Source organism: Psammomys obesus, unplaced genomic scaffold (assembly GCF_907164565.1).
Source record: "Psammomys obesus unplaced genomic scaffold, mPsaObe1.curated_primary_1811, whole genome shotgun sequence".
NCBI classification, from domain to species: Eukaryota; Metazoa; Chordata; class Mammalia; order Rodentia; family Muridae; genus Psammomys; species Psammomys obesus.
This window is the reverse complement of record NW_026587215.1, coordinates 2,673,312-2,696,258: the sequence shown is the minus strand read 5'-3', so window position 1 is coordinate 2,696,258 and position 22,947 is coordinate 2,673,312. Positions and strand designations below refer to the sequence as shown.

Sequence of the window (22,947 nt, the reverse complement as noted above, 5' to 3'; positions counted from 1 at the left end):
TTTCTTTCTTTCTTTCTTTCTTTCTTTCTTTCTTTCTTTCTTTCTTTCCTTCTAATACAAGGTCTCGCTATGTAGCACAGGTTGCCCTTGAACTTGCTGTGTAGACCATACGTGCCTCTACCTCCAACTGCTGCCCATTTTCTTATAAATCTAGAATCCTCAGTTATGTTGGAGAGTCCCAAGGAACATGACAAAGCAACTCATTATGAAAACTGAAGCGTAGAGAACTCATGCTTTTGGCATGAAACCATCCCTCATTCATGTGCTCTTTATACCTTTTAAGAGTCACCTTTAATCCATTTCACAAAGAAGAAAAACCTTATGGCATCTACTCAAATGGCAAATAATTTCACTCAAAATTTTATTAACCCCACACAATGTCATTACAACACCAAATCAGAGAGCCAGTCATATCTTTAAAGCCGTTGCACAAGTGAATGCCCACTGGCTGTAACATGTCGGGACAAGTGTGATCAGATCGCCTGAAAGCTGCCCAGAGCCTGACATAAAACTTTTCCTCCTCTCGCAGAGCACTGCTCAAGCTAACACTGACTTTGGGTTTTGTACACACCCAGGTCTTTGCGTAACCTTGGAAAGGAGGTGACCACTACGTCTGTGACTGTTTTCCAGTGAGGTCCTAGCATGTCTAGAGCTACAGAGCTACAGAGGATGGCTCACAGACAGGGGAGAGAACGCAGTTCCAAAGCCTTTGAGATTAGCTGTGCTCTAGCTGATGAGTACTCCCTTCCCCTGAGGGAAGGAGAGCTAATCTGCCCGTTCTGGGATATTCTGACAGATGTTATCATCAGATGTAATAAGGATAAATGTCATTATTAAGTCTCTGTGCCTAGTGTTCCTTTTCTCCCCCCTCCCTCATACACACATACACACATACACACACACCACAAACATACACAGAGGGGAGAAAGAGAGGGAGGGGGCAGGGAGAGAGAAAATGAACACTAGGCACATGAGAACTTTGGGGTTCTAGCTGACCAGTTTCGGGATGAGTCAGCAGTGTGATGTAACGGCCCACAGAGGCTAATCCAGTCGTGGGCTGTATTAATAGAAGTAGAGGGAGAATTACCCTGTGGTATTGGCACAGTCAGACCTCTCTTCTGTTCTGGGCACCCTGACTGAAGAACAGTTCTAAATTGGAATCCTTCCGGAGAGGGCTACTTCACATGATGGCAACATGCAAAACTGCCGCCCAAAGAGTTAAACAAACTAAGGTTTTTTTTTTTGTTTGTTTGTTTTTGTTTTTGTTTGTTTTCAAAGAAGACTCCAAGGGACATGACAGAGAGGGAGAGAGAGAGAGGCTTTCTGTGAAAGAGCTCCAGTTACAGAAGTTTAATTTCTAGATCCAAAATGTAAAATACCTCATGAGGGCCTTCTCCTATTTTGCTTGCAAAATAGATGTTTTCAGCAAATTATACTCTATTTCTCTCATGATTTCCTTGACATTGTGTAAAAAAAAAGTTCAGGATGAGTCAAGGCAATGGCTCAGTCAATAAAGTGCTTGTCTTTCAAGCATGTGGCCCTGAGTTCAGATCCCCAATGTCCTCACAAAAGCCAGGCACAGAGTCTGTAATCCCAGCCCTGGGTGGAGCAGAGGCAGGTGGATGCCAAGAGCTGTGGGCAACCAGCCTGGCTAACCACTGAGCTCCGGTCCAGTGAGGGAGCTGATTTAAAAGACTAAGGTAAAGGGAGCAGCGAGCTGGCTCGGGGGTTAAGGGCGCTCTGCCGCCCCCACGGAGGACTGGGGTTCCATTCCCAGCACCCATATAGAGTGGCCTACAACTGCCTGTAACTCCAACTCCAGGGCATCCAATGCCCTCTTCTGGTTTTTGTGGGCACCACATACATGCGTGCACACACAGAGAGATACACACCCATATGAATAGTTAAGAAAAACAATGTAGAGACCAATTAAAGAAGGTACTCAGTGTCAACCTCTGACCTACATGTCTGTATTTACACACACATATACACACACATACACACACACACACACACACACACACACACACACACACACACACACAGGCCTGGATGCATCAATGCCTTCTCCTGCCCTCAGACATGCCTCCTCCAGGAAGTCTTCCCCAAAAATCCCCACCTCGAGCCAGTTTCTCTGTGGTCTCTTTGTCATGGACTTCCCACAACAATAGCATTTTCTTCTGCTTCTCCTGCCTTTTTCAAGATTATTTGCTCCCCAGTGAAAAGGACTCTGTTACAGTTTTGATTTTTATCTTCTTAAATGTTCTCAGTTCATCCGGGTCCCAATCAACAAGAGACTGAGGGAATTTCTGCAGACAGCAGCCAAAAGATGAATTAAAGTATCTGGACAGGTAATCTTTTGTAACATCTACATGACAAAGTATTGTGGCTACTCTCTTGATGCTAATAACTGAATCAGCACCACCACCCCCGCCTGGTTTATGATATAATGTGAACTGACAAAGCTGGCTGAGGCCTGCACCTTGCTCCCTTACGTCTTTATTTTCCTGTGGCTGCTGCTCAGCCATGCTGTTGAAAACCAGCCTTCTGTCTAAAAGCTGCCTCTGTCTTCTTCCAGGCACTAGGGGTGTCTCTCTAGTTAGGGGGGGCCCTTCCCTCACAGTTGCCCTTTATTTATTTGGATATTTGTGAGGTACTGTGTTACGATGCTGTGCGGGCCCTTGGTTCATAAAATGTACTGTGGCCCATTTATAAATATTGATCTAGGGAATCAAAATGCCACAGAAATGAGTTTGTTTAAATAAGAAAGGATTGTGTAAGGCATTTTTTCCCAATGAGATGTTGCATGCTTTACAGTCTACAAAAGCTTTGGGGGTTGTCATGCATGAATCTTCCCGAGTCTCCTGTGTGCTGGGTTAAGGACTAGTGTCCCTTTGTTCAAGGACAGGGCACTGGAGGGGCACCCTGAGCCATCCGAGAAGCTGAGAATAGAACACGTCCTCCAGGAGCTTCCTTCATGCTCCATCACTCTCCTCGCAGGATGTAGTGTTCTCTCCAGCTGTCCTGGCATGGTGCACAGTGTATGCTTCTTCAGAAGATGTGGATGCGGCCTCATGGCCTGAAGTCCAATTTAGAAACTTTAAAAAGCAGGATGATGAGAAACACAACCTCGACTTCCCATCATCAATTGCAAATTACAAATACAGGCAGTGACCTCCGTGGCTAGCCAGCCTGGCTGTGCCAGTGGTCCTTGGGAGGTATCATCATGTCCTTCTTTGGTCTTGGGGCTCCACTGGCCAAGCCCATTTAAGAGATCTTAAAGGCTGTGGGTGAGCATGTCCATGTCCAGGTATGTGCGTGCATGCGTGTGTGTGTGTGTGTGTGTGTGTGTGTGTGTGTGTAAACCAGAGGTCAGCGTCAGTGTCTTCCTCAGCTGCTCTTCACTTTATTTTTTGAGGCAGGGTCTCTCACTGAATTCATTGATTCAGGAAGACCAGCTAGTCAGCAAGCCCCACAGATTCTTTTCTCTCTCAGAACCAGGATGGTAGGGGTACATATCCACACTCAACCTTTTCTGTGGGTCCTAGAACTCAGGTCCTTAGGCTCGTGTGGTGAGCCTAACTTGAGCCATCTCCCTAGCCCCAAGGATATAGCTTTTAATGAGAAATCACGTGGGAGGCATTGTGTCCTTCCAGAAGAACAACCTCTCTAGGGAGACGGGGCCTCCCAGCCCCGAATAAGCCCATCAGCATTGCTTATGTCCATGTTGCACTCTGAACTGCCCACGAGGGATAAGAAAAGAGCGTGCTGCAGAGCACGGGGTCGGAAGATAATTGCTGTCAAATAGCCCCGCGGCAAATGAGGTGCCCAGCAGAATGACACAGTGTAGCCTGCAAAGGCACTGCTGATATTTATTGTTCCTAATAAGACTTGGATCTTGCAGAGGAATCCATCAAGATGGACTCAGATGCCAGCTCTCATGACTTACAGGGAAGGGTGAGGGGTCTTGCCACATAGGGCAAGAAGAGTCATTTACTGTCAGTGTGGGGTGGATACTTAATTCTCAACAGAGAACCAGAGGGTGTCAAAGAACACATGCTCTGACCGCTCACTTGACCAGAGGAAACGGAGGCCCAGAGGAGTTGTGACCTGTTGAAGGTCACATAGCTAGTTCTCTCAGATAGAGCCTGAATCCAGATCTGCAGAGGCCAGGGAAGGAGGGTTCCCTGATGGGAGAATGACATGCCTCGAACAGCATGGAAAAGGGTGTGCATCCCAGCAGGGGTACATTGAGTGAGGTGCTTCAACTTTGCTTTCCCTCTCTGTGAAATTAGAGGGAAGACATGCGGTTTGTCTGCCTTGAAGACCTTACTCAGACCAAGTGAGAGCGTGAGTGAAAACTCATGTTTAAAGCTCAGAGTGACCTAAATCTAGAGAGATTTTCCTGTTGGGCTTATACGGATGGACACTAGGGCACAATCTGTGTGGAGAGGTGGAAGGCTGAATGCAAGCATGGGTTCCCCCTGAGGTGGCGCTCCTTTTCCTCTCCTCTCCCACCACTGAGGATTTTGTGCTGTGGGTAATTAGTGTTATTAACAGATGATTAAAAACTTGATATATAAGGTGCTGAAATTTGTTACGTTTTCCCTGACTTAACATCAACTGCTTTTTATCCTACTTATTTTGAAACAGGGTGTCTCACTGAACCTGAGGTTTGATTCTGTTATGTTGGTTGGCCAGCAAGTCCCAGGGATCTTCCTGCCTCAGCCTTCTCTGCTCTGGGATTACATGTATGAACTGGCAAGTCAGGCATGCTGAGAATCCAGACTCGGAGGGGTTCATGTTTCTCTAGCAAGTTCTTTACCTACCCAGCCATCTCCCTCATCCTGACATCACACCTCACTCCTTCACAAAGGACTAAAACCCCCAACTCATAAAATGATGAGCACAAATCTCAAGTTACAAATCAACCAGTTTTTTTTTCCTATTTGTGTTCCCCCATTAATATTTCTTAGTTATTTAGGTTCTTCTTGAAATTCATATTTAACAAGAGAACTATCTACTCATTACTGACTGAGTTCCCACGGAGTTCTCAGCAGTTCGTGTCTAATACTTTCCCATAAGGCATTAGACAAAAGGCTTAGATCAAAAACCGTTTGTAGGCTGACATGTTAAAACAGTGGTTCTGGAAGGCTGAGGGGTGCAGAGGAGGAAACAGCAACAACAACAAATGAAAAGTATTCTTCATGCCCAGTTGATCAGTTAGACTGCTTTTCATTAAAAAACATGAAAAGGCGGAGGCAGCAGAACAGTGACGGTCCTAGGAATGCATGAAGGCGTTAATAATGCTGGCTTCCTTTCACTCACTTATTGTGGTTCTCTTTAGAAAATTACACTTGAGAGCCTTCTATAATGGCAACTTAAGGAGCAGATAGGCATAACCCTGGAACCCGCTGGAAATGCTAATGAGGGTTCAGACCAATCCCTAGCTGGGGAGGCTTTTTTCTGGATATTATAACTGTACGTTCCGGAGAGAGTGAGGCAAGGTCTGAGTGCCAAGGTAACCAGCCCGGGGGCATTATGACCCACAGCAGACATCCATCATCCAAGGAAACCCATGTGGCCTTTATGAATTGGACAAGGCTGAGACTCAGTGTTTTAGTGGTAAAATCTTTTACAGTACAGGAATGTGAAAAAAACGAGCCCCCTCCCATCAAAATATCCTCTTCTGCCCTGAGGCTTTGAGGTCTCATAACTCCTCTCTTGTATTAATCTTTTTCATTTCCTGCCCCTGCCTTCTAGTCCTCCCTTCCTCACTCCCAACTCTTCCACGTTTTTTAAGTTTCTTACGTTTTCAGGTTTCTTAAAACTTATAAGTTTGAGAAGGTTCTAAGTGATGTAAGTACGGTAAATAAATGTGTAGCTCCCAGGATGCTGTTCTTCTTCAGAAGACCAGAGCTTGCAATGTGTTTGGGTGGCCACGCTAGCTTTTCAACTTCAACCCTGGTACATGTGGCCCTTTTTTGCTGATTTCCATTCGGTTCCATCCTGTTGTTCCTCCTTCCATATGCCAGCTTTCACAGAGAATGTTCTGGAATCAGACTGCTTGGGATCAAACCCTGGCTCTACTGTGAGTGACGCTGTGTGAGGTATTTTAACCTCCTTGGCGACTCAGTTTTCTTACATGTGAAGGAATGATATCACTAGCGCTTTCTCAACTATGCCAGGGAAGTAAACAATTTAATGCCTCTGAAGCATTAGCTCGGCGCAGGAGGTCCTGAAGCAGAGTTTACAAGCAATATGAGAGGCAGAGCAACAAGGCACTAACAGCAAGCGCATCAACCACGCACTGTTTTGGAAACGTGTGTAAATTATTCAATCCTCAGACAACGCCACTAACACCCTCGTTACTCTCCCTTTGCAGCTCAAGAAACAAAGACTGAATTTTGTTCAGTTCACTCAGCAAATGGTGGGCTCGGCTCAGATTTAGGCTGTTTGGCTCCACAGCAAGGACTCCGCCACTGTAACTCATTATTATTACTGCCGTGTGAACTTACACACTCGCTAGATAAATACAGCTGCTGTTGCTAGCGGTGACTGAGCACATCTTATGCATCTTCAAAGTATATTAAAAAATAGATATGAACACCGATGGAATATTGATTTAGGCTAAGGCTAGGGCCTAAAATCATCACATGGAAGCAGTTGGAAATAGGATGTTGGCACAGTGCCAAAGTGTCACCCCCTCCAATTACTTGTCAATTTTAAGAGGGAAACAAGCACCTTTATAATGAGAGAGAGAGGGAGGGAGGGAAGAAAGAGAGGGAGGGAGGGAGAGAGGGAGGGAGAGAAATCTTTAGAGCAAAATCAATGTCTAGAGCCAGAATCAAACTTGGCACTGGGAATGGTGGAACAATCCAGAATGATGTGCCTCCTGACACAATGCATTACGGAGCACGCGGTGGCCCCTTATGAAAAATGTTCATCCAGTGAGAGCGGGTGAGAGCAGGGAAAGGTGCTTGCTGCCAAGCCTGATGAGCCTGATTCCCAAACGCCACGATAGAGGAGGAGAACCAGCTCCTACAAGTTACCTCTGGCCTCCACTTGTGTGCCGTTACACGTTCATCCACACACATGTGCACAGAGTAAGTATGTGTAAGCACCAACCTTGACATGCTTTCAGTCCTAATATGGAGTTTATGTGACAAGAAAGAGGCAGACTGACTGACCAGCCACAAGGCAACAACCAATTCAGAATGTAGGGCATTTCTGCAGGTTCACTGTTCTAACTTGGAACAATAAACCTCAGTGTTGAATAGAGAGATGATATAAAGATTAGATTCTGTATTTTTGAAATGATGGTATAGGTGACAGTTCGGGACAAGATGGGGAAGGCCGATATGGACTACCTGTTAAGTAGTAGCTACTAGGGCCTCTACCTTCACAGATATAATGAAGCAAGGTGGTTATATAAGAGAATGTTCTTGTTCTTGGGTGTGAACTGAATTATTCAGGAGCAAACTGTCACTCATCTGCAACTTACAAGAAACGCAGAGAGAAACACAGCATATAGAGCAGGTGTGAAGAAGGTTAAGTTAGTAAACCTAATTGGGGCATAGTTAGCATTTTAACTTTTCATTAAGTTTGTGTACTTTTTTGATAAAGTCTTGCTGTATTGCTGTCTAGCTGGCCTGGTGGCCTTGAACTTGTACCCATCATTTTGCTTCTGCCTCCCAAGTGCTGGGATTCCATGTCCTGCTTAAATCTGTATGTTAAATTAACTTTCTTCATAAGACGGGCGCTTAACATCTTTGGCAGGCAAAGGTTTCTATCATTGTGTACGCTGCCACAGTTTCATTGAATTCTCTAAAACTTTGGGCTATGCTTGTGTACTTAAAAAGAAAAGCATTATTTACTGAGTTCTTGTTGGCTCAAGTCTATTGAAACCCGATGTGACCTTTGCTGGAGACCTTGGTGTCCTCGTGCAGGGTGTGGCGCAAGTGCCGGCACAAAGCAATCGCTCAGTAAATGTTGGTGAAATGTTTGTTGGATGAAGCTGTGATTTCCTGAAAATCCTCAAACAGTACAAAAATATAATAATGGAGAAAAAAAAGGCAGAGATATATGAGCTTGAGGCGCTCCTTTGCATCCAGAGATATGGGGAGCAAAGACTTGAGTTATACAAGATGGGGTTAACCTCCTCTACCCTCTGATTCAAATAACTATGCTAGGTGGCTTCTTGAACTTTTAAAGATTCTTGTTTATTATTATTTTATATTATTTATTATTTACATGTCCACCACATGTTACTACGGCATGGGTGTAGATTTAGGGAGTGACTTGTTGGAAGGGTTTCTCTTCTTCTGCCACACAAGTCCCAGGGCTTGAACTCAGGGTGTTAGATTTGGTGGCAAACATCTTTACTCACTGAGTCACCTGGATGTCCTCCTTCAACAAATCTTGAGCTTGCTTTGTGGGAGCTTGAAAATTCTGTCCCTTGGATGGACCCAGCAGCAACTGTGACTCAGCTAAGAAACCCCGATGGAATCACACTTAATGACATATTTGTGGGCAATTAAAGACCTTTCTAGAGCCAGGAAAAGGGGCGTGTTTGCTCAAGTTCAGGCACGAGCTCTTTAAGCTACCAACACCAGCAGGTGTTACTCTGTGGGAATTAACAAACACGTGGAAATCAGGATCACTGGCAGCTCTTCCACAAGGCAGTGGTTCCAAAAGAGATGGCTCTGGACAGCAAGAGAGATGTGTTTTGTACAAGAGATGGGAAGGAAAATGATTAAGATTTAGAGAAATAATAATGTTCCCATTATGTGCTTTCCCGGTGCCTTTCACTGAGATACGCGGTACCCATGCTAACTCCTTTATTCTCATAACTCCCTATGAGGTAGGTCTAAAACAACTGAAGGCCTGAGACATGAAAGCTGTTGTTAGCCACAAAGGCGTTTCTTCATATTGAATAGATTGATCACCTCCTTCCCCTCTGCTTCAGTAGAGTCATTTTTAAAAGATGAAAGCTATTCCAATCTAGGGAGAACAAGATTACAGTTCACTCTCAGGGGGACTCTCGGAGCTGAGTTTAAGAGGGTAGTTTTCTTCAGTGATGTGAGGCTGCTTCCTTGGGCAGAAACCCAAAACCCAAAACACACAAAAAAATTCTCAAAAAGGGTGTAAGGCAAAAGTTTTTAAAAGTTGGCATGGGGAGATCTGCCTACATTGCACACAGATCTCTGTGAGTTCAAGGCCAGCCCAGTCTACGGAGTGAGTGTCAGGACAGCCAGGGCTACACAGAGAAACCATGTCTTGTAAACAAAACAAACAAACAAACAAACAAACAAACAAAGACTACGACTGAACAGTGGCTTTTTGAAAGAGGACCTCTCTAAAATTATCCTATGAACATGTAGCTTTGTAGGCCGTGTCAAGTCACTAAAGGAGACCAAATTCAACTAAAAGTTCTTTCTGAAATCAAAAATGAAGAAAAAAAAATAAAGAAAAGGGACCCACTAAAGAATTAACAGTTTATGACAAATGTACCCAGATGTAAGACTTCCACTGAAGTTTCTCTCACTCTGACAATGTGTGCTCATGACTGCTTTATCCCTACGGCATTTTAGATCTCAAGCAGCCCCCTTTAATTTGCCTCTGGATGTGTACTTTTAATAATATGCAGAATGTTACAAGTGTCTTATTAATAAGGCTGCGATTGAGGTGAGTAGATGCAGTCATTTTCAAGTTAGTGAAAACCTGGTCTTTGCATTCCTTCCTCACGTTCTGGAACAGATGGGGACAAGAGCAGAAATTAGAGATGGTCTTAAAGACGCCACATAACTATTAATAAAGAGACAAAGATAGACAACACCCCATCCTATATCTTCCCACGGGAAGTTTTCTCGTTAAAGGAATCCAAACCAGTGCTCTTCAAAAGGAGACCAGATGCCGCCACAGCTAGCAGTTTGAGCTGGTGGAGAAGTTGAGCAAGAGAGAGTTCCTGACCTCAGATTCCAGGCTCCCTTCGCTGATGGTCAGTCCCCTGCCACCTCCCACTTCCCGACTTGGATTAAACGCTGAACCATCACTGAGGGAAACTTTTACCTCTGGGGCCCCAACATCCAAAGTCTTTTACAGATATCGCTCTCAAGCTAGTTAGTGGTGGTGCTGTTTTTATTTGCTACGAGCCGAGTAAGGACCAAGTTTCTCTAGTTCATTTGACAGAAGCCGAATCCAGTCACTATCAACATAAACCAGCTAGATGAGAGACCCGGGCTGAAGGACGGAAGAAGTATTGACAGCAATGTTTAGAAAACCAGATTTCATTAGATTTGGCTCATAGAGAACAGAATCTTTAAAGCGCTCAAGGTTTCTAGAGGGCGTGCACTCACATTGCATGACATACCTTTTGGAGGCGAAGAGGTTGAGTGTGTATCTCGACTTTGACAACGAGTTATTAGAATCGTCTTTTGCCGGTGGGAAGATGCATTCAAATGTCAAGACTGCTGCGCTTCGGCCTACAGGGTTGCGTTGTGCTGGCTTCTGAGTACCACGCAGAAGCAGGGTACAAGCCCCAGATCCATCAACACAGCTCCCTCCTCCCTGCCTCTTGCTCTCTCTCCAAGCTACCCCCAGCCAGTCTGCAGTCTGTAGGCAAACCACACAGGAACTAGCAGACACCCGGCTGCACAGAGCTGGGCGTGAGCCTTAGATTATGTGGTTTTGTTTTCTTGCTGCTAGAGTTGAACCAAAACGCAGGAGGTTCACCGAAACACGCCTGCTCCTTTATGTTTCAGTTTTAACAGTACCCCCTGCCCCCAAAGTTCACGTTCACATAAGAAAATGTCTGATCCCGAATATGGGCCATTAACAAGCTGCTGGTGGCCTCACATCTCTCCATCCAGAGAAACACAAAGGCTACGGGGTGGGGGGCTGGAGAGGGGCACGTTAGTCTCCCTGGTCAATCACAATGTTAGCATCTCAGGGAAATTGCTTGCTCTTATGATAAAAATCTCGACCCGAGAGAAAAGAAAGGGGGAGGGTGGCTCTCTGAGCCAGTTAGCAACACACACTGAGTTAACCAGCCGGTGAGCCAGAGGTTCTAAGCCCAGGTTTGCCACTGTCATGAGCAAGGACCTTTCCCTGGACCTGTGGGGCTTCACATTCTCTGAGCAGGTTGAACCCAAGGCTTTCTGAAGACTCATCATCTCCCTCAACTTTCCCGGTTCTCACCTTCACATTTCTAACCGGCCCTGCCCCCACACCACCTGCAGCCTGTGAAAGCGGCTTCCTTTCTCTTTGTTCTTCAATCTTTTTGCACAAAAAGGAGACATATTTCAACTGGCTAAGCAATGCCTTTAGAGTTTGGAGGCTGGACCCAAGGTGAAGAGGGAGATAGTGGGATGTCACTGGTGTTAATTTTGGATAGTTTTCTCCATTTGGAGTTCTAAAATTTTAACTTATTCATTCCTGTCTTCTGAGGGGACATCTCATTGCTTCTTTAAATGATGAACTTTGCTGAAGATTTGTTTTATTCTACTTGAGTTTTTTCAAGACAGGGTTTCTCTGTGTATCCCTAGCTGTCCTGGAACTCACTCTGTAGGCTAGGCTGGCCGCAGACTCAGAGACACCCCTGCCTCTGCCTCCTGAGTACACAACCACCATCAGGCTTGAAGAGTTATTTTTTAAAATCCTTTTCTCGTTATAATTGTTTTCTTCTTCTTCCTCCTCCTCCTCCTCCTCCTCTTCTTCTTCTTCACCTTCTTCACCTTCTTCTTCTTTTTTTTTTTTTTTTTAGACAGGATTTTCGTATATAATGTAGCCAAGGCTATGTCGAGAACTCTCCAGCTTCTTGCTGCAGCCTCAAGACTTGGGTCCTGCCTGCTCAATTGCTGGAGTTATAGCTGTGTACTACCACAGCTGCCTGGTTAAGCATTTCAATTGAAACGGGAAGGAAGAAGCCTGATGATAGAATTGGCAAGCTACCTTGCTCCTAGTAGGTGCTCAGCAAATATTCCTCAAATGAGCTAGAAGAAGAAAATTCGCAGCCCCCAACTCCTTGGTGATAGGATTTTAAGAAGATTTTTAGTTGTAATTGTGTGCATGTGTATAGGTATGTACATATGAATTATGAGCATATGTGTAGGTATGTATATATGAATGCAATGCCCACAGAGACCAGTGGAGTGCTGGGTCTCCTGAGGTTGGGGTAACAGGCCACAGTAAGCTGCCAGACATGAATCTCTGCAAGAGTAGTGTGTGCTCTTCTGCACTAGGTCATTTCTCTAGCTTTTTTTTTTATTATTATTATTAATGAAAGTTTGTACAATTTCCTTAAAGCTGAGTTGCATGTGAACAGGATCATGTTAGGAAGATGTTTTCATGTTAGGAAGAATTTTAAGGATCAAATCATCACTGATTTTAAAACAGTAACTCTGGCGTCACAGTCCTGCCCTTGTGATCTAAGGGCCTTCTTAGGTCCCATCATCATATCAAACAGCTCCACGGGCAAGTTTCAGGGCTCTGAAAGTGTCTGGCTAGCAGTAGTTCCCGCGTCTTCAGCATGGAATGCTTAACCATGACCCACTTGGCTTGCAGGACTGGGGCGTGGGCAGGAAGGGTGAATGGTTCTATCCAGAACCTCTGAGAGGATTTTCAGCATATACCCTAATGGGGAATCCCTCCCCTTCCAAGTAAAGGGCAGACTGCAGAGCCGAAGAACCCCAGAGAGAACTGATTTTGCCAGCAAGCACTGACTGACTAGCAGACATGGCAGGCAGCACACGAGGGGGGGAGGAAGCCACTTCAGTGGTTTACTTTATGTCACTTCTGCTCTGCGACTGAAGGAGGACAAAGTCGCAGCTTAGGAATGAAGACCCCAGTGTGAGGACATCTGTATTTCAGCCTTCGCTGTCAGAAGACACTTAGAAAAAAAATAGCAAGTAATTGGGAGGATTCAGGAGGTGTGAAATCCCACTATCCTCAGTGGAGAAATTTCTTTTAAAAACCACCCTTGCTTAAAAAAATTCAGCAGCTCCTTTTGAAGGGTCATCGTTCATAACGGAACTTCTTTTGCGCAATTGTGCTTAATTTCATCGTAGAGTAAAATATATCCTTCTGGTTCAATAGAGTGCATTCAGATGTCCAGTCACTCAATAAATAAACTTTGGACACCTTCTCCATGCACGGCTCTAGGGGTGGACTAGGAATGTATGAGGCAGGGGTGGGAGGCGGAGGGAAACAGCACAGTCTCTACCTTGCTGAATCCTACATTCTGGGAAAGGGAGAAACAATGCCACCAACCAAGGAAATCAGCCTGGTGGAAATCTGGGCTAATAAGGAGTCACAGCTATGAAGCCTTAGGATGAGAATGAACTTGCCACAGTGAGTGAGGCAGAGAAGTGGGTTCAGAGGTCAAAGAGGGCAGAACACCAGGCAGAGCCTTGCTGGCTGTAAAGCCTTGAACCTTTATTCTGAGCGAGCCGGGAGCCAACGGGAGAATCTGAATGGAGAGAAATGTGAGCTGGCCTGAGTTCTAGATTTCACAAGGATCCCCCTGACTGTCGTGTGAGCATAACCACCATGACCATCTTAACACAGCAGCTGTGACCACACACAAGCAGTTCTCAAGACAGAGCTTACCGGTGTTTCTTCATAGCACTCATGAGGGGCAGGGGACGGCCTTAGACTGAGATCCAGCCATTCCTTCCTGCACCCTTTCCCCCCTGCTCCCGTAGAAACTGGTCTCAGGTCTCGGTGAAAGGTTAATCAAAGAGGGAACTCCATCTGTGCAGCTATGGGGAAGTCGTGGTGATGAGACTTGCGGGGGTGATGATGTTCATGTCGGAAACCCCTCGCTCGTGCTCCTATAAGGAAACCAAATGAACTCCTTGGTTCACCAAGCTCAACTCGGGCAGAGTGTTTACTGTGGTGTGTTGGTGATCCCTGTGTGGGCAGAAGAAATTTGTTTGTCTTTTCCAGGAAAGGTTCACACAACAAATGCTATACTGTAAGGCGGTGGTTCTCAGCCTTCCTAATGCGGTGACCCTTTAACACAGTTCCTCATGTGGTGGTGACCCCAACCATAAATTTATTATCATTGCTACTTCATAACTGTAATTTTGCTATTGTTGTGAATTGTAATGTAATTATTTTTAGAGACAGAGGTTTGCCAAAGGGGCCGTGACCCGCAGGTTGAAAACCACTGCTCTAAGAGAAGAGAAGCCCAGCGGCTGCCCTGGATGTTACTCTAACAGTCTGGGTGGGAGGTGATGGTGGCCTAGGACAGTGAAGGTGACAGGGAACGTCTGAACTCTGGATACAGAGGGTGTTCATGAACTTCAGCTAATCCTAATACTCAGGAGCCCAAGGCAGAAGGATTGGCATGAGTTAAAATACAGCCTAAGCTACAATGTTAGTTCTAGGCCAGCCTGGGTTACAGTGTGAGACCCTCTCTGGAGGCAGAGGCAGGCAGATTTCTGTCAGTTCAAGGCCAGCCTGGTAACATTATTGTATCATCTACTGGAATGTAGCATCAGTAATCCAGTTATTCAGTAGCCATCTTATAATTCGAAGGAATCTGATAATCATGACACAAAGTAAAACACAAGCATCCAGAAGGACTCCAAGGCACACAGCCTGAGGAACTAGAGCAAGGCAGTGTCACTGGGTCAGGAGACACTGTGAGGGAGCCCGAGTGGAGGAAAGGAGCAGGGTATGGAAATACTGATTTTGAAATGTTAGTGAGACATCCGAATGGGGAGGTCAGAGCCCTGACCAGATGAGTGTGAGGGTCAAGAGGTGTCAAGGCAAATGATGAAACCTTGAGGGTTGTGGGTGTAAATGGGGGCTTAAAGCTGTGAGAGTAAACACTTAACTCCCGGGGCACAAAGCTAGAGAAGACAACCATTTGGAGAAAGGGCACCTCTAAAGTTGACAGGCAGGAGAGGAAGTAGCAATGGGCTTACCGGGGTCAGGAGAACGACACCCTGGAAGCCAAGCAGAATAAAGTCTGTTGACTTTTGTAAAATTCCCAGTTCAGAAAAATAATACAAAAACAACAGCCACCACCCCACCAATCAGCTCATTATAAAAATGACATTTGTACTGAGGGAATACTACAGTATTGTAACTAAATTGAGACGCTAAATGGGGGGAAACAGATCTAAAGGATCCCCTTGTCTACTAAAACATCAGTGGAGTTCATTTCAGCAGTGTGGGCCCACCCCACATTTCTGCTGGGCCCAACCAGCTCCTCTGCAGCACTCCACTTAACAGGTGCTTCGGCCTTTGGGCACGCCTCATCTATTTGCATCCTCCCCGTTCCACTTCCCTCTACTAGCCTGTCTCCTGGTGGTCTTCTGCTCACGGGATCCTCATATTAAGACTGTCCAAACCAGGATTTATCTTTTTTTTTTTTTCCTGTTAGACCATCTCAGATCATCTGCCTAATCTTGATGAACGGTCACCCCAGAAAGGAACTGAAGAATCACCAAAGGCTCCCCCCTTTTCTCTCATTCCTACACGATTTGGAGTCAAGCCCAGGAACCTTAGCTGCAGCACAGCCGGAATGGAATGCATAGCACGCCCATTGCAGCCATTTTCCTTTAGACAGAGGAGACACGCTCAGACTTCGACAAATGCCTGACACCGCACACACCAAACCCTTTATGTACTCTGGTTTTTCCTGTACACGCATATCTATGATACTGTTTAACTCACACGTTAGTAAGAGATGACTAATGACGAACAGTGGCAAGAGACATCAGTAAACGTCACATGGAGGCAAGAGCACCCTGTCTAATCCCAGCACTCAGGAGGCAGGCAGGAGGATCCAAGAGTTTGAGGCCAGTCTGGTGTATTCAAGTCAGCCTGAGCTACATGGTGAGACTGTCTTAAACAAAACAAAACAAGGGGCTGGAGAGATGTCTCAGCAGTTAAGAATACTTGCTGTTCTTGCAGAGGACTCAGGCTTGGTTCCCAGCCTGGTGGCACACAACCATCTGAAACTCCAGTTACAGGAGATTCAACCCCTTCTTCTGACCTCCTTAGGCACCAGCCATGCTATGCAGGCAAAGCACTCGGTGACATGGCTTTTCTAAAGTATCTTACTGTACCGTGCTCACCTTTTCTTTCTTTCTTTTTTTAAATACAATCAATATCTGCTTGATGGCAGGAAATGAGAGCAGCGGGCATTGTGAAGTAATCTTAGGCTACTATAAAAAAACAACGGGTACTGTAAACTAGAGGTAGGCTGCTTTAGTGGGTTACTTGAACAAAGTACAGCCATGACTTAACAATTCATCTGATGGCCATTAAGTGACTTGTGGGAGAGGTAGTATATATAGCAAACATACATTGCAAAAGGGGATACATCGGGTCCTAAGCGGAATAAAATGGGATATGGCAGGTCCTAATCGGAATAAAATGGGATTTGTCAGGTCCTAGGTAGAACATTATGCTATCAAAATGGCATCCAATTTAAACTTCGTGATTTTTTTTTCTGAAATTACCCACTTAATATTTCTGGGCTATAGTTGACTGTGGGTGACTGAAACTAAATTTGGAGCTGTGGTGAAGTGGGTACTTCTGTATTTCTGTCTCAGGGTCTTCTTCACTTATTCCCAGAATTGCCACAGCATTCTGTCCTATCCTGTCTTCTGAACAAAAAAAAAAAAAAAATCTCCTTAGAAGGAGAAAATGTATTTTTTTTTTTTAATTGCAATCTCTGGTCTCATAGAAGAGCAGGTAGAATGGTGATTGAAAATATCAATGGGACTCCAAATCAAGGACAGAGGTTATCTTTAGACTGGGGGAATGAGGACCCAGCTGGACACCAGTGATTAGGGTTGAGGGTCCAGTCAAATCACTTGCTGATTGGATAGCTTAAATAATCCTTATCACCCAGGTCTTCTTACACGCTCACCTCCTTTGTTCCCCATCTCACTCTACAGCTGCCTTCACCATGCAACCTTTTATGGGGGTGACTTTGATCAGACTACAGTTTCCTTGTATTCTCATGCCATAACATAGTGCCTAGCATACAGCCAACTCTTAATGATATAGAATGAATGCAGTTCCTCCATATGTAAAATAGGATGATAATAAGCAATTTTAGCAGCTCTTTGAAATGTACATAAAATGTATGTAAATTATAACTTAATGTATAAATTACTTGTTTGTTCCCTCACTACTTTATGGAAGAAAATGTAAATAGCTCAGAATGACATTCAAGGCCCCAGACAATCTGTTTTCCAGGCTGCCTTTTCATTTTGCTTCTGGCTACACCTTCATTGTATTATTTCCAGTTAAGTAATATCTCAGACACACCAATTTCCTTCCTACCTCTCATGATTTCATATTTTACCTCCCTATTGACATGTCAGTGTCAATAACGTTGGCTATTACAATAACTGAAGCTGCGGAGGGTAAAAACTATCAAGCCATACTCTTTTCCTACGAAGCATTTTCCTACCCTCTAAGTCTTTCCATCCTGGTCAAAATTTCATTCAGTTACCAACATATTTTAAAACATGAACTCAATTACACTGCCAATGCCCATAGGGACAAGGCTCTTTGGGACTTGCTTTTCCTCTGACACTTCATCTTCCTCTAGTAGCTTTTTCCTCATGTTCCACTAGTAGCTTTTTCTACAGCCACAGCCACCAGAGGACGTGTAGCTTTACTGAGATAATAGGTGCTCTCTGCTTCCCTGCCTTTGTACATGATACGTCTGTTGTCTCTGATGTCCTCTTCTTGTCGTCTACCCCGTGAACTTCCTGCCATCCTTTACGATTTAATTTGGATATAAAGTGTTCTGTGAAATCTGCCCTTAAATAATCCTTGGCAGAATTAGATGCTCTCTCCTCTCTCATTATACAACACATATCTTGTCACAATCTTCTGTGACTGCGCCTGTCACCTCCACTAACCTGTAAACCCATGCAGCATAGGGCTATGCTTTATCTCTGGGTCCTTCCTGTCGGGTACAAGTGCTCACTGCTGATCGGCTGACTGTATGAAAGACTAGCCCCTGGTGAGACCTGGAGCTGTCCTTGGAGCTACGGCATCGCTGACCATCAGACACACTGCTCTCCCCCTCCAGGCTACAGGTCGCTTTAAGCTCTGAGGTGGCAGTCATTGCTTGCAGGGTGCCATTTTCTGGTCCATTACAATAGTAACACAGATCGTAGAAACCTAGAAAGCAAATTAGAACAGCGCCACCGACCGAGATTGTAAAACAAGGACTTTTGCCTTCCATCTGTTTGATCCTCTCCAGCCAGGACGAATGAACCTGCAGCAGATACCTTGCTAAATGCCTCGCAGGTAGCGGGGCACCAAGGGACCGGATGTGAGGAAACGGAAGCAAGGAAGCGGAAGTGGGCAACGGCGTGGGCGCTTGGGTCTCTTTGAGAAGGCCGGTGAGCCTGGGGGATTGATTTTGATGGGAGTGAGATGCTCAGGTAGGTGGCTGGAAGGGCCCATCGGGTTGTAACCCCAGTGCGGCGCAGAATGGATGGAGGGCAGCAGCGGCCTTCCCTGCCTGACTTGCCGGTTGTCACCCTTCAGCCTAGGCACAGGACAGGCAGGCCGGCTGCTACTGGATGCCATGCAGCCCCGCCCTCTCTCCAGAAGTTTCCTCAGTGAAATTTCCCACCTGAGGAAACAGTGTCCTTTTTTGCGCAGTCTGGGTCTCTTGTGTTTTAGTGACCTGGTGCGCTCTTCTGAACCCCGCTTTTGAAAAACTGAAAAAAGGGGCCCAGGAAAGACCCTGTCTAGCAGAAGCCGACTCTCAGTCTCTACCCTCCATTTTTCAGAATTCTCTTCAAATCCCTTGCCTTTCTTCCTTGCCCAAGCCCTATGCAGCATTTTATTTATTTGTTTGTTTGTTTGTTTTAATGCTGTAGATGAGGGAATAGAGACTCAGAGCCGTACCGTTGGATCCTAAATTCACCGACTTGACGCCTGTCAAAGCCGTGGCGTAGCCATCCCCTTGGTGGGGGGAACTGTGCAACTGTTTCCCTTACCCCACCTTGCCTAGGGTAGAGGTTGCCATATAATAATCTTTGGGAAAATCGCTGCGAAAAAGTTTCCCTGCCACATTCATTCCATTAAAACTGTAACCCCTTTCAAAGCCGCGGGATTCTCAGTAAAGGTTTGATTAACAATCCCCGCCACAGCCTGATTCCTCCTGAGCCAAACGCAAGCCTGTAGGCAGAACCTGAACACACAAGAACTGTGCTTTCCTTCCAGCGCTTTCTCAAATGCATCTTTCCCGAGATGCCTTTGGGCATTCGGTTTCTTAGATGTTGCTGTTTTAGTGCCTGGAGTCTGGATAATTCCTGTAGGTTTGGTTTTGTTTTGTTTGTTTCTGTTTGATTTTTTTTCTTTTTTAATTTTATGTGTATGGGTGTTTTCTCTTCATGGACATCTGTGCACCTCACATATACCCGAGGAATACTGCCAGATACACTGTCTGATCCCTTGGAACTGGAGTTACAGATAGTAATAGCCACCATGTAGGTGCTATGAGTAGAACCTGGGTCCTCTGGAAGAGCAGTAAATGCTCTTAGCCACTGAGCCATCTCTCCAACCTCTCTCTCTAGTTCTTCAATCCTTTAGTTTCCATTATAAAATCTTAGCAGTGAACTCTGAACTGAAATGAGGCCATTGATAACATCTCTGCCAAATATCTACAAGTTTTGTTGCAAATATGTTGGTGGGGCTTGTTGCTGTCATCCCTTCCCCTTACTGTGTGTGTTCTGTAATGTGTGGTGTAGACACTGCTGTGTCTTTCAAAACAGCAACAAAACTTCAGTTCCGCTGGTCTCAAGGAAATGGTGTGGGGTTGGGGACCACTGGCTTAACATCATCCAATAAATGCTCTCCTATCTCAATACTGATAAAATGGCAGGGAAGGAACAGTATTAGATTAAGTGGACAGATCCAAAAAGAAAACCAAGACACTTCTTCCAGGCCAGGCAAACACTGTTCACAAGCGCGCGCGCACACACACACACACACACACACACACACACACACACACACACGCAGACATACAAACACACAGACACAGGGGAAGAGAGACAGATTCAACTTAATCATATGTTTGCTTCAGAAATATTTACTCAAAGTTTTTATCTAAACAGGAAGTTCTTGACCATAGAGAACATGATTTTCATTTAAATCATATAAATGATTTAAATGAGAATCATATAAATGATTCTCAAGAGGTATTTGTTGCTCTGAAAATATTTGCTCAAATTCTAAACTTTTACATGTATGACAATTATAGAAGCTGGGTGTTTTTTTTTCTATTTATTTATCTATTTTTAATGTCACGCTTGAAATTGAAATCTGTAGAATCATTTCCAGATTATCCCAAAGCAGAATCATTTAGCCATTTGGTCGTTCAGTCCTCTCATAAGTCCTCGGTTCCCATTGTGATTGGGTGGGATTGGATTGGTAATCCTCAGATTTAGGATTGCTGTGGTAAATAAGACAGCCAGGCCAAGGTCTCCAGCCTTCAGGAGCTTCCAGTCTGGCGTTATTTGCCACAACCAAACAATAAGCAGTTAAGTACATGTTATTTTAAATGTTATGAAAGAAATTTTAAGTGCCAAGGAGGAAATCAGTTGTGGAAAAGAGTATGATGGGATGACCTTTATAGTGAGATAAGAGGTCAGAGGGATGATGAACCTGGTATCTGGATTGCCTTCTTCCCTCTTATTTCTCAGTGTGACATAGGTAGCCAGACAACTGAGAGTCAAGTGTGCAAACTTGCCTCCTTGCCACTGATTTTGTCTCAGATGCCATAAAGTCACAAGGTGCTTAATGACAGGGGCACATTTTGAGACGAGCACTATTAGGTCTACATAAACATAGGATGTGCTCACTCAAACTAAGGTGGCTATGATGTCACTAGGTGATGTGATTTTTGTCTGACCAGAGTCATGTATGATACCTTTGACTGAAGCATCTGTGCAGCACATGACTGTAATTACAATCTCCCGGTTACCTCAGGGTATAAGTAAACAGGGTTTCTCTATAGTTGAGTGTCGAAAACATAATAAGGTTATATCATTTACAACCAACACCAGTTACTGAATTCCTTGTGGTAGAATGGTGGCTTATTATAGGTTCATGTCACTCTATGTGAGTAAGTGATTAATGTACCTATCTAGACCTTTTTTCTTTTCGGCATTTGTAACAGTTGGGGGAGTATTTAGTTGTGGCATGGTATTGGGGACATGCACTTTAAACTATTTTGGGCTAGAAGGCTCTTAATTTTTTGTTTTCTGGGGGCAGAAAATGTGTTTAAGAAAACACTTCCAAAATTTAAGGATGTAGTTTAGAGAATATAGGAAAACCGAATAATGAACATGGTCTTTCTAAAATATAGATAGATATTTGTAAAAGCAAGAGATTTTTACGGACAGTCCAGCAAGCTGTAATTCTAAGACAGTTCTTTAGAAATAGAGTACTGAAGACAGATCAATATCTGTTATACTAGGCTGGTGTTACAGCACGGTTCTGCATTGAGTGAGTTTGGTAGAGGGGGGAAAGGATAGTAGAAATTGAAATTTTTAATAGCTTATTGAAACATTGTAAATCAGGTTTCTGTTGCAGAAGGAAGTGAGACAAAATGCTTGTATTCAGGGTGCAAATGAGGCAACCGAAAGTCACTGAAACACACTTCTCTTTTTCTTCCTAGGATACGGTCTCTTTCTGAGAAATCTTAATGAAATCGATTTTTCTATCTCATTTATTTGAGAGTTAGTTGGGTTTTAATCAAAAAGGGGAGGGGCAGAAGGCCTAATTATCTCCTGCTTTTTAAAAAGGTGATAGTTCATTTACCATGCATCTGAAAATTATGTCTTCCTTTGACACAAATTAATCAGGCATGAGCTAGGAGCCGAGGAGGCCAAGAAAACAAAACTAAAAATACCAAACAGTCATTATGTGTTTGGTTTTTTTTTTTTTTCTTTTATATGTGTGCAGCTTTGATAGTAAAATCTGATTATAGTTCATCTAGGCTTCGTTGGATCTGGATGCTCATCAGGGCTTGAAATCAATTTGGCACAGTGCCTTGGTAGCTGTTGGAGGTGAATCACCAGAGAAATTGCAAACCAAGTGACTCACCTTCCTGCAAAATAATGAAAAAGAGGAAGGGAATGGTTTCATGTAAATTATAAACTGATAATTCACAAGCATCTTTTAAATTCTTGGGGCTGCATACCCCTTGTATGTTTTAATGTGTTTTTATATTAACACAAATACCTTTGTTTTCTATGTATCTGGGAAGTTGTCAGACACATGTGGAATTCCTTACACTATATTGTTTAAATACCATTTTGACACTGTTGAGTGGCACATGCCTTTAATCCCAGCACTCAGGAGGCAGAGGCAGGTGGATCTCTGGGTTCGAGACCAACCTGGTCTACAGAGTGAGTTCCAGTACAGCCAGGGCTACACAGAGAAACCTTGTCTCAATGTCTCAAAACAAACGGAGGAAGAAAGGAAAGAAAGAAAAAAGATGTCAGAGTGCAAATTTCCCCTGTGTAAGCTTTCATACTTACTGTATTTCTTGCCAAAGGAATTGAGTGATATTTTCTGCAGAAATGTCTGGGAACATATCGGCTACCGACATTGCTTTGTATAATGGAGGTCAGTCTTGTGAGGGATTTTCCCATGCTCATCCAAGTACACCTATATAGTCCTTTCCTCCCTTTTAGCTGATGAAGTGACAGGTGACTTGGAAATCTAGATTTTTTTTTTTTTTTCTGACTAGGTCCTCTGCAGACAGATTTGTTTTGTTTTAAAGGAACTTACACATTTTTTGTACTTTTCTTGCAGGAAATCGATACTTTACCACATGGAGATGAATCATTTGTGTCTGAGAGCTGCAGAACCTGGGACAGATCTGTTAGGAGCCCTGTAAACCAGTCCTTCCTGTCCATCACCTTCAGACTCACCCTAGCT

General features: G+C 44.3%; 1 protein-coding gene across 1 annotated transcript in view; it reads right to left on the bottom strand.

Annotated features, from left to right (window-relative positions):
* The window catches only part of Grap2 (GRB2 related adaptor protein 2), a 71,117-nt gene extending 60,565 nt beyond the window's left edge, over nt 1-10,552 (bottom strand). The window contains exon 1 of the mRNA XM_055603068.1: nt 10,373-10,552. The gene's annotated coding sequence lies outside the window, so the exon portion shown is untranslated. The remainder of the gene's footprint in view (nt 1-10,372) is intronic.
* Between the last annotated feature and the right edge of the window lie 12,395 nt (nt 10,553-22,947).